This window comes from Medicago sativa, chromosome 5 (genome assembly GCF_051527215.1).
Source record: "Medicago sativa cultivar Bolivia chromosome 5, Bolivia_mono, whole genome shotgun sequence".
Taxonomy (NCBI): domain Eukaryota; kingdom Viridiplantae; phylum Streptophyta; class Magnoliopsida; order Fabales; family Fabaceae; genus Medicago; species Medicago sativa.
This window is the reverse complement of record NC_140753.1, coordinates 67059968-67071213: the sequence shown is the minus strand read 5'-3', so window position 1 is coordinate 67071213 and position 11246 is coordinate 67059968. Positions and strand designations below refer to the sequence as shown.

General features: G+C 30.1%; 1 pseudogene; it reads left to right on the top strand.

Annotated features, from left to right (window-relative positions):
* The first annotated feature begins 811 nt into the window (after nt 1-811).
* Nucleotides 812-1930, top strand: LOC146924219 (cyclic pyranopterin monophosphate synthase pseudogene; annotated as a pseudogene).
* Nucleotides 1931-11246: the final 9316 nt, after the last annotated feature.

Genomic DNA, 11246 nt, shown 5'->3' with positions numbered 1-11246 from the left:
TGTTGTTAGATTCGTCTCGATTAATATTTTTAAAATATTAAATTTTCGTAATTTTTTCTACTAGATTATTAAAGAAATTTAAGTTTAAAATTGTGCATTGGCATACGTGACAGAGTCAACTAGGTCAAGTAATATGGGACGGAGGGAGTACGTTGAACTTGTGGTGTCAACTTCTAAAAAGCATAGAAAGTGTTATTTTCACTTTAAAATTTTCTTTTCTAGTTTCCTTAACAGTGTCCTGAAGGCACTGGCTAACATGATCATAAAAGAAATGGTCTTGTTAACTAGTGCCCTCGGGGGCACTGGTTAAGAAACTAAAAGTAGAAAGAAAAGTCAAATTTTGCATTGAAAAGAACATTTTTTTAACTTTCCAAAAGTAGAATGCACAATTTCCAATACAATATTTCCTTTTATAATTCCTTAATCAGTGTTCCGGGGACATTGGTTAACATTTTCCTAAAAGAAATTATGTTTTCATTCACTAGCGCAAAAAAGGGGACAAGTCAGAAGAAACAGACAGTCGATTCAGTTTGGACATGGTAGTCCTATATTCATTTTAGGCTTAATTGCACTTTTGGCCCCCTATCTTTCCAAAAGTTGCGGTTACGGCCCCCTAACTAATTTAAATACAAAACAGCCCCCTAAATATTGATTCTTTGGCAGTTTTGGCCCCGTACTCCATTTTTGACCTGGTCGTTGATGACGTGGCACCCAAACCCCTTATGTTTGGTGCCACGTGGATATTTATTTATTTTTTTAAATTCATGCAGCCATTTTTTAATTAAATAAATTTAAAAAATATTAAAAATCAGAAAGAAAAAAAAATTAAAAATCCAGAATTATTCAATTTCAAGGATGATTAAGCCTTTCAAGGAGGATAACCAGTTGAGTAATTTTCAACAGAAAAAAAAAATCCACTCAAATTGAATCATAACACAACGACAAGAGAAAAGGCAAAAACATGTTTGTCCGAAGAATTGTCGCTGCTGCTGCTGCATCTCCTCGATCAAAAAGGATCTTCAGCACCTCTTCTTCCTATGAAACTTCAATCCAAGAACTCAACAAGGAAATGGAATCTGTATTTGGGGAACTTCCGCCAGATGGACTAGCTGGCTCTGTAAGCAATAGTCATGCGAACGATGAACCCCATTTGTCATGTCGAAACATAGGTGAAAGTTCTTTTGAATTGACTCATACTGGAAATTCAGGGGAAGCTCAAATGGTAGATGTGTCTCCAAAAGAAAGTAGCAAGAGAACTGCCACTGCTGTTTGCAAAGTAAATCTTGGAAAGAAGGTGTTTGATTTGGTATTAGCCAATCAAATGGAAAAAGGAGACGTGCTCACAGTGGCGAAAATTGCTGGCATAACTGCAGCAAAGCAAACTAGTAACCTGATTCCATTGTGCCATAACATAGGCCTTACACACGTGCAAGTGGATTTGAGATTGAATCATGAGGACTTCAGTGTAACAATAGAAGGGGAAGCTGCTTCAACCGAAAAAACCGGGGTTGAGATGGAAGCAATGGCATCAGTGTCTATTGCTGGTTTAACAGTGTATGATATGTGCAAAGCTGCTTCAAAAGGTATATCAATTACAGATATTAGACTTAAGCATAAAACTGGTGGAAAAAGTGGGGATTACTCCTGGAAACAATAATGATTTTGAATCATTCCTTCCAACCCTCTGATTCTCATCTGCAATGTTTGTGAATCTGAGAAGATCTTTGATTCCCATTTGCAATGTTTGTAGATTTACATTTATGGGTTTTGGGTTTTTTTTCAATTTTGTTTTTGTTGGTGTTTTGGGTTTTGGGTTTTTTTTCAATTTCGTAGATTCCCATTTTCAATTTTGTTTTTTTATAACTGCAGATTTTGAAGGATATGAGGGATCATAAATGAAAGGTTGAATCTGCAGATTTTGTTTTGGGTTTTTTTAATTTTTTTTCTTTCTGATTTTTAATATTTTTAAAATTTATTTAATTAAAAAATGGCTGCATGAATTTAAAAAAATAAAATAAATAAATAAATAAATAAATATCCATGTGGCACCAAACATAAGGGGTTTGGGTGCCACGTCATCAACGACCAGGTCAAAAATGGAGTAGGGGGCCAAAAATGCCAAAGAATCAATACTTAGGGGGCTGTTTTGTATTTAAATTAGTTAGGGGGCTGTAACCGCAACTTTTGGAAAGATAGGAGACCAAAAGTGCAATTAAGCCTTCATTTTAAGGCCTAGAAATAGTTATTTTAGTCATGTTGTTATCATCCATATCTGTATGTGTCCTTTTAAAAAAATCCATATCTATATGTGTTACATTTAAATTAATCCAATTCAAATATAAATTGTGCAAACCAATGAGGGTTGGAAATGAGTCGAGTCAAACTTGCTTGAGCTCGATTCGACCCGATAATAATTGGTTCAGCTCGAAACTCGGTTTGAGTTCAGCATAAACTTTTTTTTTTAGCTCAAGTTCAGCTCGTTTAAAGTTCACGAACAATTCAGTTTGGCTCGTTAGGTTCAGTTCGTTTGTCTGAATCACATACCTCAAAAGTTTTTTTTTATTTAAAAAAAAGTCAAAACAACCATTGGAATCCAAAAATCTCAAAATAAACTCAACTAAACTCTACTCTAAATCATTCAAAAATCAATATAGAAACACTATAAGAGAGAGATGAAGAAAGTAAAGTAAAGTAGAAATATACAACAAATTGATTAGAAACTCGGAGAAAAGGAGAGCAATGATTTTCTTTTTTTGATGGAGACTTGGTTATCTTGCTACTTGTTCGTTGAATTCTTGTCAGGATGACATCCAACAACGAAGGAGAGAAAACATTTTTTTGTTTGGCTGGACATTTTGAAATTGGAAATGAAAGTAAAGGTTAAAGGCAATGAAGAGAAAAAATGAAGATAAACTTTCTACTTCCTATGTTTTTTAATTAGAGGAACCGAAACGTTAAGGTCTTTTTAAAATATTGAATTAATTTTTTTTTTTGTAGTGAAATATTGAATTAATTTAATACATATAAAAAGTCATTAAAACTAACAAAAAAATTATTTAAATATAGAAAATCAATTATATATATAATCGAGCCAACTCATGAACCAAACGAACCGAAATATACATAACTCAAGTCCAACTCATTTAATTAACGAACTTAATTTTTAGTTCAAGTTTAGGGCTCGTTAGGTTCATGAACCAAATCCAACGAATTAATTGTCGAATCAAATTTCGAACTTTTCGAGTTGGTTCGGTTCATTCATAGCCCTAAAATCAATTAAAAGGAAAAGAAAAAGAAGCACAAAATTTATTTTGGATTCCTTTCTGTGAATCATCAGCTCATTGGATTTTGTTTTCGTTTTTGAAACCAAGCTAAATTGAATCTAAATTTATTTATAGAGGGAGGTTCTAGTGTCAATCCACAACCCATTTGATCCAACAAAAAGGTTGATCTCGATAATCATGGCAATGAATTACTCTTCAGTTAGGTTAACCTGTAGACCAGTGCTTGGCATGTTCCTAAACTTACGTGTCATATGACATGGTTTCCTACAATTGTAGTAGGAGAATTGTGATCCAATGTCATTTCTGGGTGGTGCCCGAGCTAGTAATCTTCAATAGACATGGTAGAAACAAAATGTCATAAAATTGCTGGAACAATGGTTAAAAAAAAATTGAAAAATAACTTTTCGGCCATCAAAGAGATTATTGTGATAAGTTAGGGAGTAGATCGCTTTTTTTAAGATGTTTCTTGACACCGCCCAAAATTTTACTAGTAGACTATCAACCACGACGTCCTCATAGTCTATAATAGTTTTGAAGTCCTGTTGCAATGGAGGATATGTTCTAAAACTTAAATATAGTACTATAACCAATCTAATATGATAGTATGACCACTCTATTATGGTATTATGATCGGAGACGAATCCAAAAACGTATGAGACTGGGGACTAAAAAGATTTTAATTTATAATATATTTTTGCAGACACAATTTTTTGACATAAAAGAATAAAAGTGTCCAACGTTTGTTACTTAAAATATAAAAGATTGAATGAACATTCGACTTCTACAACATGACAGGCCAAAGTTCTTCAAATTTCAACTAAAAGAGATAGTTGTATTTAGTATCGTTTTTCTCCGGTGGAAGAAACATATAGAAAGCAAAAAATATTGAACTAAAAAAGTTTGATGTATCCAAATTTAATTCAATGTATTAGTATTAATTTCTTTTTGGGGGAGGGAGGGGCAAGAGCTCACCCTTGCCTTCCCCCTGCATCCGTCCCTGATTGCCGAAGAGACAAAAAAGAAAAGGAAAAGTGGCTTTGGAAAGAAAATGAGAACGCCTTATATAATGTTGAAAACTAATCAATGTGTGTAAACTAAGCAATGTAAAATTTTTGCGTTTTCCAAATCACACTCGCTAATATACTCTACTATCCAATGTGTAGTTCAAAGGAAACTTGTTAAAAACATTGAGATTGGAATTATGTCTGGTTGAGATTTTTAAGCCATGAAGAGGTTATGAATATTATTGCTGAAGAATTGGCACATAAATTTTCTAGAGTGCGTCACAATATCGAGTGGAATATACACATTTAAATGAAGAAAAATGCTAACAAATACCCTTAAGACACTTGATAAGAAATCTAAAAAAGAAACTTTATTTCAGAAATTGTGCATTTAACACCTCTAAACTTTAAAAATTGATTTTCCATTTTTTGCCTTGAATTAGGCACTAATTATTAGCATGATCTTTAAAAGATTTTTTTTAATGAATGATGAAAACATCGTTTTTCATCATTTTTACTATTAAAGGATGCTCTCAGACGTTGAAAAATATGCAGATTCGTAATGATTTTGATGATGGATTTCTTGAGTGGTTGTGGAACACTTTAATAGCATAAAAAATGGTTGTAGTATTTAGTTGGAGATTATCCCAAGACAAATTACCAACCCGAGTATAATTATGGAGAACAGGCAGTTTTTCGGGATTGCATCAACAATGTTAGGTGCTCTGCTTTAATGAAATTGAAACTACTAGCCATTTATTCGCAAGTTGTCCAAAGACAAGGATAATTTGTGATTTGATTTTCAAATGAATGAGATGGAATGCGAAAAATTGCAGGGTTTGAATGATAGGATATTTAGAATATGAAGCATAAATGCAGTGACTAGTTAGTTCTAGAAGTTAGTATGATTCATTTAGGTCTCTTTGGTTCGAGAGTTTTGGAGGGGAGGGAAGGGGGGATTTTTAATTTGAAGTGTTTGGTTCAATTGTTAGAAGAGGAGATGAGGGGAGCAAATTTATTGCACTACTAAAATTATCCTTAGATTAATTTAAAATTTCAATATTATCCTTATAACAACATTTATTATTATTAGGTTAGTATTATCATTGAAACAACTTTTTATTTATTTATTTATTTATTTATTATTATTATTATTATTATTATTATTATTATTATTATTATTATTATTATTATTATTATTATTATTATTATTATTATTATGTTATAGGTAGTATTATCTTGTAACAACTTTTATTCCATATTATTAACAACTTTTCCTCGTAAGAACTTTTATTAGTACTTGTAACAACCTTAGTACTAATCCATTATTCCATCGTCTACATCATGTAGTTATAGATTATATCGTTATTGTTTCGTTACTTTATTATCCTTATTTAATTAAGTTTAAGGGTAAAATAGTAAAATAATTTTAAAATCCCTCCTCTCCTCTTGCGAACCAAACACATTTTTAATTAAACTATCTCCTCTCCCCTCCGGTAAGATCCCTCCCCTCCCCTTCCCTCCCCTCCCCTCCCCTCCCCGTCTAATTCTCGAACCAAACAGAATCTAGAAGATATTTTGTTTGGGGTAATATAGAGTGTGTTAGGGTGCACTTGTTTTATCATGGGTATGGGTATATATTTGCCTATATAAGCATTGTATGTCGTCATAATTGAATCAATAAAAAATATAAGGGGAAATTGCATCGACCTCCCCTGAACTTTCTTTAAATGATACAACCACTCCCACTATTTTTAAAATAGAAATTAACCTCCCCTTAGTTTTAATTAAATAAATAGAAACATCCCTCTTCTCTTAACACCGTTTGATTTCTCTGTTAAATAGAATAGAAAACTGAAACTTGAAACTCACACTATCTTGAACATTTAAGTGATCTTTCCATTGTTAAAGTCAGTCATCTCTCACACAACACCTTGACAGCAGCACCTTATTAATTCACTGTGGCCAGATTATTGCTTCCAAATTCCCTTGACTCCCCATTTAGTGGACCCATTCTTCTTGTTCTATACACTATCGATCTCCATTTGTGATCCCTCCACTATATCCACGCAACACAATTGTAACCAAAAACATGACTTTAGGTATTGCAATTTCAAAAAATGATAAAGGAAATTGAACAACAAGAAATACCCTATTGTTCACAACGAAAAAGGATGAGGATGATATCAGCCCAGCATATATGGAGAATGAAAGAGTTAACTAAACTAGTTCAGGCCATTGTATGATTCTAAGTTGTGAAAGAGAACAAGGTTTTCTAAGTTGTGATTGTTGGAGGAAATGAAGACTAAATTTAAGAATGTGGAGAATGATAAGTTATGTTAAAAACTAAAATTGATGGAAGTTTGACAGTGCGACATGGTAGGGGAGATCTGTGATGAATAAGAAAATAGGGGGGGTGTTGGTTACATTTAGTCAAACCTAAGGGGAGGTAATTGTATTTTTCCCAAAATATAATGAATTTTCTTTTTTTTTTTTTATCTCTAGTTTCTCTCTCTAATTTTTGGAGTGTGATCCTTACTCAAATTGGATCCTATCACTAAAATGTCTGAAATTTTTGCTAATGGAAGAATGATAAGACGTGACTCATCTGATTTGATTTTGTTGTTTATTTGGTTGGTACGTGACAATATTTTTTTCGATAGAAAAGTAGTTAACATTGTAGAGATGTTCCTTCAAAAAAAAAAAAAACATTGTAGAGATGTTAGATAAGGCTATGCGATTGTCTTGGTCTTGAAATTTGTTGTTCTTCTTCAAATTTTTGCATGATTTCATATGTTTTCCATGTATTTGATTTGACTTGGGGTAATGAATTTTGACCACCCATCGTGTTTTAATTATTAAAACATTTTGCTTATAAAAGAGCATATGACTTGGCTTCCGTATTTAATTTTCAATTTGGTCCATACTAATCAAGTGGCTAATTTAAAATTATATTTTTCAGAAAATTGTATTGATTTTTTTCGCCCAAAGACTGGACCATGGAATAATGAAGGACAGAAAAGAAAATGGGCATTGAATAATAACCTCTTTTAATTGTTTTATAGTGAACATTCTTATTCGGGTTAATTATGTTTTTGGTCCCTACAAAATTGTGATCTTGTAAGTTTAGTCCTTACTTAATTTTAATAGCATTTTTAATCCCTACAAAAAATTTCTGCACTCAATATTAGTCCTTACTCAATCCAAATTTGTTTAATTTTTGCTTAAACTCTTAGGTTTTTCAACAATTTTTTACAGGCGTGTTAAGAACGTTATTAAAAGGTCCTCCGAAAAAAATATCGCAAAAATTTGATTTCTACGTCCATATTTTTGTTACTTATATCTTAAACTTTTGTCGTTTTAAAAAATTTATATTTAATTTATTTCATGTTAAAAAATTATGGATTTTTGTAAATGAACCTTTCATAGTGTTCTAAACTTGTATAAAAAGAATCGTTAAAAAATTTACGAGTTTAAGGATAATTAAACAAAATTTATTTTAGCAGGGACTAAAATTATAAGTAAATTTTTTTTTGTAGGGATTAAAAATGCTATTAAAATTAAGTAAGGACTAAACTTACAAGGCTGCAATTTTGTAGGGACCAAAAACATAATTAACCCTTCTTATTCTAGAGTTTTATTATATAGGGTTAATTATGTTTCTAGTCCCTATAAAATAGCGACCTTGTAAGTTTAGTCCCTACTTAATTTTAATAGCATTTTTAGTCCCTATAAAAAAAAAATTACTTATAATTTTAGTCCCTGCTAAAACAAAGTTTGATTAATTATCCTTAAACTCTTAAATTTTTGAACGATTTTTTTGAGACAAGATTAGAACACTATGAAAGGTTCGTTTACTAAAATTTAGAATTTTCTGACATGAAATGAATTAAATATGAATTTTTTAAAACGACAAAAGTTAAAGATAAAAAGTAATAAAATCTGGATGTAGAAATCAAATTTTGCGATAATTTTTTGCGGACGAACTTTTAGTAATGTTCTAAACATGTCTGCAAAAAATTGTTCAAAAATTTAAGAGTTTAAGCATAAATTAAACAAATTTGAATTGAGTAGGGACTAATACTCAGTGCAAAAAAACAAAATTAGGGACTAAAAATGCTATTAAAATTAAGTAGGGACTAAACTTACAAGGTCGCTATTTTATAGGGACTAGAAACATAATTAACCCTATTATATATATAATAATATATAGGGTTAAATATGTTTTTGGTCCCTATAAATATGTCACATTTTTGTTTTATTCCCTCTAAAAAATTTCTTCAACTTTTAGTCTCTCAATTTTTTTTCATCATCACTTTTGGTCCCTCCTTTAAAGTAAACTCATATGTAGAATTAATATTTTTGAATAAAATTTTGCAGAAAAATTTATAATATTATAAGAATCTCTTCCAAAAAATATTAGAATTTTTTTAACAAAACATGAATTAAATATGAATTTTTATAATTTTGATGGTTAAAAATTCATATTTAATTTATGATTTGTTAAAAAATTCTAAGTTTTTTTGGGAGAGATTTTTACAATATTCTACACATTTATGCACAATTTCATTACAAAATACAAAAATTTACTTTAAAATAGGGACCAAATGTAATGATTGAAAATTTTATAGGGACTAAAAGTTGAAGGAAAATTTTAGAGGGATTAAAACGAAAAATCGGTATATTTATAAAGACCAAAAACATATTTAACCCTAATATATAATACCAAACATTCAATTATTTAATAATCAAACCATTTTTTATATAGGCTAAATACCATTTGTGATCATTTAAGTTATATGTTTATCACAAGTTATTCTTTTAAACTTTTTTATTTTGTTATAAATCGGTCGTTTAAGTTGGAAAATATATGCACCATGATCCTATTTTAATCAAACTAATTTAAAAAGTGTCTACATGTATGTTTAATGTTAAATTGGTATGTCCAAATTCACCATTCTCAAAACTATGGTTCATAGGTGTATTATTCAATCTTGATTTAAAATAAATTGATCGATTGCTTGATTATAATATTATTGATGAAATATTTATTGGTTAAATTAGGCTTGAATCAAAAATAAGAAGAAGAATATGTGTGTAAGTAACCATGTTTGTTGTCAAACATTTTTTAACCTACCTCTTCAATGTTAAATAATCTATATATACTTTTTAACGAAGTTGGCTGAAAAAATTAGATAACAATATAAATATTAATGATTTAATTAAAGAACTATTTTTTGCTCAAAAAAAAATTAAAGAACTATTTATAACAAAAAAACATGAATGACCAATTTGTAACAAAGAAAACTTAAATGTCTAACTCATTAGGAATAAAGCACGACTCTCACCCCAAACCTAATAGAATTTGTCCACCATTAATGTAAATCAACCCTTTAATGGACTCAATAATGTCATCCTTAACAAGTTTCTTTTGTTGAAACATCTTAGTATTTTGAGTTTTCTAAATAGATCAAACACAAGTCATTCAAACCACATGAAACATTTAACGGCACACTTTACTATTTAAACATGGACCACAAAATAATTGAACATTTCTATAACATTATTTGGTATGTCGACAGCTAAATCTAATGTTCGATCAATGAAGCACAAAATTTGAATATTACTAAATAACAAGCACTAAACAAATAAATTGTTGAGATGTTTCATGAAAATCTACCAAGACAAAATGGTGACTAGAAATATTATTAATATGTTAAGTGTGAGTTAGATGTCTCACGTTGGATGAACGAGTTGATATTGAACAATATATAAATGAGATGACTTATTTACTGAATATTTTAAGATTTTAGACGTGATGTCTAAACTCACATGTGTGGTTGTTCTTAGGCCATATGATAGTTTTCCTCCGTGTTTTAGACCGATATCAGAGTTTGACTCAACTTTATAAAAGAGTGAAAGCAGTTCCTAGTGTTTGATCAAGGATGTGGGGAGTCCCCTTAAACTTTGTGGAGAGCATAAATGGTTCCTGATATGTCAGATCAAGGAAATAGAAGGTCTCATTCTTGAGAGAATAGTTGATGTTACAACTTACAAGTGTGATTTAGAAGATCAACATTTTAGCTCTTTCAAAGTTGTTCTTAATTTAATGTGATAATCAATACCACCCTATTTTATGTCTTTTAGAAGTTCGAAGCCAATACCTAAATGAATAGAGTCTTATTGTGGATGTTCTTAATCTTTTCTACTTCATCCGTTTTAAAACGAATGTCGTTTAAATTTTATAAACACATATTAAAAAAATACATTAATTAAAAGAAAAAGAGATGTTATTTTACCAAATTATCCTAATCAACTATTAATTTGTTTTTCATTAAAGAAAAAATAATACTCCTTTGAAAGTAATGTATATAATATTAATTGAATGGTATACAATTGAAAAGAAAAAGTGATTATTGCACGGAAAACTAAAAGTGATATTTATTTTAAAACAATTTTTTTAGCGAACACGATACTTATTTTAAAACAGAGGAGTAATTTTTTTTTTTGTTAGATAGTTTTCTTTTTCTCAAAATTAGACAAGAGTTAATGCATACCAAGTATTTTTATTTCATATATAAATTTCAAAATATGCGTGCCGCTTCTACCACTTGATTTCTTTTGATAAACTTCTACACTTGATGAATACAATATTGCAAGCAACTTGCCTATCCGCCGGAGTTTCTAGACTGTTCCTTCAAACATTATCCGTTTCCTAAGATACCCTTGAAATTCGTGCATGACTTTCATTATTTTAACACCACCAAAAATAAAAAAGAATTTATCAAAAATAAAATAAACAACAACATGAAATATTGCAACGACTGGTGGTACTAGAAGGTGAAGTTGGTGGAATAAAATAGAGAATATTCATTAGCAAGTGAACCCTTTTTTTGTAACAAGAGCAAGTGAACCTTAAAATATTAATATTAATACATAAAATACGGCAAAGTTGCAC